The sequence below is a fragment of the Dromiciops gliroides genome, chromosome 2 (genome assembly GCF_019393635.1).
Source record: "Dromiciops gliroides isolate mDroGli1 chromosome 2, mDroGli1.pri, whole genome shotgun sequence".
NCBI lineage: Eukaryota > Metazoa > Chordata > Mammalia > Microbiotheria > Microbiotheriidae > Dromiciops > Dromiciops gliroides.
The window spans coordinates 255684273-255690272 of record NC_057862.1 but is presented as its reverse complement, the minus strand read 5'-3'; the positions used below and the strand labels follow the sequence as shown (position 1 = coordinate 255690272).

Below are 6000 nucleotides of genomic sequence, written 5' to 3'. Positions count from 1 at the left end.
AATTCCTGCCCCAATGCCCTAGCCAGACTAAAATGTAATTGGGAAGTGTATACAAAATAAATAAAAATATAATAAAACATAGATTATATTAATTTATGATCTTCTAAGTCAATATATGGCCTGGAGGGATTTGTTTTTATTTGAGTTTGACACCATTAATGATCTCAATTGCTATATGGCCCATCTAGATTTAGATTTACACAGTATCCATTAAGTTATTATTAAGAAAAGAGAGGGGAATATCCTCTTGTCTGGTTTAGAGTAGAAAAAAAAAAAAAGCAAGGGACAATTAACACTTATAGGTTAAATGCCAGTTAGCTGGCAAGTACCAGGAACATGACCTTGAGCGGTCCTCTCAAGCCAAGAATCAAAGGTCTCACTGAAATGCTTATAGTTGTTGGGGATTTTTTTCCTTCTAAAATTCTACAAGTGGGGGTAGCTAGGTGGCGCAGTAGATAAAGCACTGGCCTTGGATTCAGGAGGACCTGAGTTCAAATGTGACCTCAGACACTTGACACTTACTAGCTGTGTGACCCTGGGCAAGTCACTTAACCCTCACTGGCCTGGAAAAAAAAAAAGGAACAAAATTCTACAAGTGAAATACTAGTTAAGATTCCAGACGTGATTGGAAACAAACTTCATATACAAAAGGGGATAAATGTCTTACTTATTAAGATAGTTCTGTATAGATGTTTGTATATGTGTGTATATATTCTATAGCAAGCACTGCTAAATTCATTTACATTCCACAGAGTATGGAAAGGATTCTTCCAAGTTATGAAGCACTGCTTCTTTCTTATTTCCCCCTTCCTGAGGTCTCTTCTTCTAGTCCTCCCTCTTCTGAGGGATATGGGGGAGATAGAAGCACAGTGTGGGTATAAGCAACAGCTATGGGTGTGGGGTGGCTAGAAAGGGAGAAGCAGGTCCAGGTAAATTCTCCATATATATACACACATGGCCATAGTGCTTGAATTTATCTCCCCAGGCAAAGACCAGTTCTAAGAACAACCCCTACTCCCTCAGTTGTTTGAACTGCATTGTAGAATCTGTTGATCAGCAAAGAGTTTCCAACAGCTTGAGGTGTCCCTCGACTTCCCAACTCAGAAGGTAGCTCTTTGTTCTCCAGCTCAATAGATTGTCCTGAGAACTTCTTGAAATGTAAGAGTCGACACACAGAGTGATATTTGTCAGTACCACCAATAACGTCAACCTCTTTCTCCACCCCCAGTCTCTTGGTATAAGCAGCTTGCTGGAAGCACTCCATGAACATTGTTGTCCATTTCACCACACTCTCTGCTAGTGGCACCAAGTTCAGGATATTCCCAAATGCCTTCCTCAGAAAGGTCCCATCCAGTGCAGCTACAGTCACAGTCTTTCCAGTATTTTCCACGGTCTCACTGAATTCCACAAGGTCTGGAAAAAACTGTCCCTCATCAATGCCAATGACAGTCATAGCCAGAGTATCCTGGGCCACATCCTGAAGCAAGCAGGCTGGGAGTACTTCCATGGTGTTCTGGTCATATGTGGAGAAATTTTTGTCATATCAAGTGTCTTTGGCATAGTTGATCACAAGGCACTTGTACTAGATAATCTAGAATCATCAGAATCTCCACATGAACTCTGTGCTTTTCCTGGAGAACATGAGACTTGAGATTACCTAGATCTGGCCTCCTAGATCTTGCTCAGAGATCTGGGGAACATGCAGATCAGGGCATTAGTAAAAAGGCAGGCCTTTGTCCTTAGATAAATTTTATTATACTGAGGAAAATATATGAGTAATTTAGTTGATAAGAAACAAATGTTATAAGTCTAAATTCATATTAGAAAGAACATTGGATTTGGCATCAGAGAACCTTGATCCTAATCTTGGCTTTTCTAATTACCTTCCAAGTGCTGGACAATTCACTGAACCTCTGGGCTTCAATGTCCTCTTCTATAAAATGGGAAGGAGAGTAATATACAAGAAATGCCTAAAGTCCCTTTCAACCGCAAGGTGGTTCACCTTGCTTCTCACTGATGATCGATGCTTTCCATAATGTCTGTTTTCTTGTTGCTGTACCCCTATCTTATTATGTGCATAAAGTTGTGATTTTGCTTCTTAAAATTTTGCAACCTCAAGTGTTTTCCATCCTTGCCTGATGTGAAAACAGAGGCAAATCAGAATACTGCAGTGTCTAAAGAGCCTTGCCTATATCTGCTACTTACTGTGTAGTAGTGAGGTCACTTACTGCAGAGATCACGAACTTTATTGCCTTACCTTTCTCAAAGAGTTGTTGAGAAAAGAACTTTGCAAACCTTAAGGTGTTATGTGAACATAAGCTGTTAGAACAACATAACAGGGGTGAACTAATCAATCAGTACCCTCTCAAGCTAGGCATGCATTGTGGCCCATATGGAATAGTACTTTGACCCATGCAGAAAAAAAAAATTAAAATAAAACAAAGGACATTCAGAACATAGCATTTTGGATAATTGCCTAGGATTGCAAGACTAATGAGTCAGAGGATTGATTGGTACCTGAGCCAGAAGTCTCCCAATTGGTAGGATTTCAAAGAACTCTTTTCTGCTCTCTTTTGAATGTTTTGCTTAGTACTCTGCCAGCTCTCTCTTGAACTTCCAGTGAGTTGGGGGCAGTGGAGGAAAGGAATTTTCTCTTCTCTTCCCTCCCAGAAGCAATGGTGGCTATGAGAATAATGGCTTGCCTAAGTGAACTCAAAAATAGATCTCAAGTCCTTGTCTGCCTCTTCTGCTTTGTGTTTCTTTCCTTGAGCTCAGGTCAGAGATGGACCTTCTAGTCTTAATGCCTGCCCTATAAATCTGAGTAGTTTAGAGTTCCTGAATCTTTGCTGGCAAGGATACTGTAGCCAAAAGGACTAAGAAAATTTAAGCCATGTTCCGACTTGCCAGGGGACCCAGACAATTCAGGTTAGAGGGAAAAAGTGAAATAACAATTCAGCAGACCTAACAAATGCCTTTATCTTTCAGGGAGATTATAATAACAGTGGTCAGTTATTTCATGTTTTAAATATTTGTTTAGAGGGATCATATTCATTCCTTTTAGGGAGACCCTACTCAGCTCTACCTAAAAGATTTCCCCTCAAACAATGGGATGGGAGTAATGAGCCAGAGAATACAGGGAAAGCCTGGTCTCCTCTTTTTTTTTTTAAAGAGGTTGGGTTCCCCCAGGATTGAAAGTAGTCTGCTATTTTACCATCGGACATGAATGAAATGCAGAAATCCCTTGTGAAAAGGAAGGTGCTTCCTGGGCTGCAGGGAAGAAGGAGGGGCAGGGGGAGGAGGAGAAAGAGGAGGGGGAGAAGAGAAGGGGGAGGGGAGAAGAGGGAGAAATAAGAAATATGATTGCATGGGATGTTGAGCCTATATCAGCAATCCGCACACCCTGTTGCTACAATCAATGTCCCCTCTTCCCCACTTCTAATAATTGACTTATTGAGTGGCTGGGGGTCCAGATAAGTGATTCATTTTACCTAAGGAGTTCCCAGTAAGGAAATTCTTTCTATCAATGTATCTCAGCAGCTGCTCAAAAAGTTATAATCTTAGAAAGTTGCTAGGTTACATGACTTTCTCAGAGTCACACAGCCAATATGCGTCAGAGATGGAACTTGAACCCTAGGATTCCTGACTCCAATGCTGGCTCTCTATCCAATATACCAGGTTACCTCTCAATGCCTGACTCGTTGCCATCTATTTCCTCCTTGTTTTCTCCTCCAAATAAGACATTCTACACATAAGTGCTAAACCGATACTACTGATTGCAGGTTTGATCCTTCTAATGTAGTCTTAGGTAAGGATTGAATCTGGTGGACATGAAAGAGGAGGTATGGGAAAGTCATAGGTTTTAGAACCCACATACTTCTAGAGAAAATCCTTGTCAGGAAAGGTGCTTTTAAAATGCCCAATTCTACCCACAGTTCTTTCCCCTTCATAATGTCCTTTCTTTCAGCCCTCCTCTTTCCCTTCCTCCACTCTTACGACCTGTCTCTTAATAGCTCCTTCCTGTTTTCTAGCCAGCAGTCTTTCTGAAACCCTGCTCCTATCCAGAGGAAGAGGATTAAGATGTTAACAATCCTCCAGTCACCAAGCAAAGAATAAGCAGCAATTAACCTCTATTCCAAGGAAGGATTTTGTCTGTGGAGCCTCACTTGCTTCCCTTAGTAGTGATTGGAGTTCTTCGTCACAAAAGGGTTTAATTAACTATTTTTTAAGCCCCACACATCTCCTCCTCTTCCAGGAAATGGCTGGTTCATTACACTCAAAATAAATGTAAGGAATAAGACAAGCCGTTACTTGTTCCATTTCCTGCTCCTTGTTCCATTAAAATACCAAAAGACTGATTTTACATAGGTGCTCCTTTTCTGGGTCTGAGAATAGAGAGGTTGGCTTTGGTTCCAGAATTCTTAGTGTGAACAAGATGAAGAGACTGTTATCTACACCCACCTACACTGATCACCCTTAGAAGGAAGTACTGAGGAGAGAAGGTGAGATCTCTATTTAATGATAGGTAGACCTATTATTCAAATACATTCTCTTAGTGCTCAGGGACTAGAGAGAATATCCTTCAATGCATAACGAGGCTCTTTAAAAAAATAATAATAATTTTATGTAATATATCTATGCTGGTCTCACTCTTTCAGGCCCAGACTGGCTACATCTCCCCTCAGAGCTCCAGGTTGCTCTTGGGGTTTTGTGGGGGTGTCTGTTTCTCTGCCCCCACTATCTAGGCCCCCCCCCAATATGTTAGTGGCCATTTACTAGTACCCTAGTTCAACTTAACCATTTAATACTGGTCAACTTTTACAAAGGGATAGTTATTTCAAAGATATAGCAAGGACAAAGTACATGCATTTCTCTCATAACTACATGGCATAATCTCCTCTATACCATTTTGGTCTTTAGGGGAGTAGATTCAAACTTAGCTCAATTCCTACATAGCATTGGTTCCAACAAGTTCAAAATTGTCATTGCTGCCAGATGAGTCCTTCCCCTAGGCTGGGGTCCTGAAAGTCACTCTTGAAGAGTGCTCCTTGCTACCCTGGGCAACAATGCTGAGCTGGTTACAAAACTGACCTGAATTATGACTCCCAGATTTCTATACTTCAGTCTCTTGACCAAGTCGAAGAACCTAGAATAGAAAAGAATGAATGAAAGGCCAAGGACAGAGGCCCATTTCTTGAGAGGCACATGACCTCAGAGGGCCAGAAGGACTACAGACCTTCCCTGCTCACCAAAGTGAGTGAAGGAATAAACTTCATATGTGAATGCAGCAAAGAGAAGCAAAGGTTAAATCACTAAAGAGCCCCCTCTTTTTACCAGATGGGGTACCCCACCAGAACCATTTACAGAAGGTCCACATCTATGCCATAGTCTCTCCAAGGCATTTTCCTTATGCGTCATCGCAGTGCTCCTGTAAGCAATCTCCTTAGAGTCCTCCATGTGGAGAGACACCATCTGAGCAAACTAATGGGATTTGCACAGGAACTAGACTCCAATTACATTTATTTTTTTTTTCAATGAACAAAAACCCATTTTCTCTCCCTCCTACATCCCTTACCACCACTGGGGGGAAAAGAAAGAAAGAAAAGAAAAGCTGTTGTGACAAATATTAAGTCAAGCAAAACAAATCCCCAAATTGGCTGTGTCCAAAAAATATGTTTCATTATGTACCCTGAGATCATAATGCCTCTGTGATGAAGTGGGTGAAACTTGTGTTTCATCACAAGTTCTCTAAAATGGTTGGTTTTTGAGTTAGAGTTCTTTCAAAGTTGCCTTGACAATGCTATTGTTATTGCATAAACTCTTCTCCAACAAGGCTCTTTCTAAGGGCTAATGGGCTGGAAAGAAGTAATTTCCAAGTTTGTTGTTTTTTCTCAAAAGGAACTCAAATATATAGAATGATCTAGTGGAAAGAACACTATATTTGGAGTTCAAGAATCTAAGTTCAAATCCAGACTCTCCTCCTTAGTACCTATAAGTGACTCT

At 40.9% G+C, this 6000-nt stretch overlaps 1 pseudogene; it reads right to left on the bottom strand.

Moving 5' to 3' along the window:
- Positions 1-1019: 1019 nt before the first annotated feature.
- LOC122738668 overlaps positions 1020-6000 on the bottom strand; it is a 178262-nt pseudogene continuing 173281 nt past the window's right edge.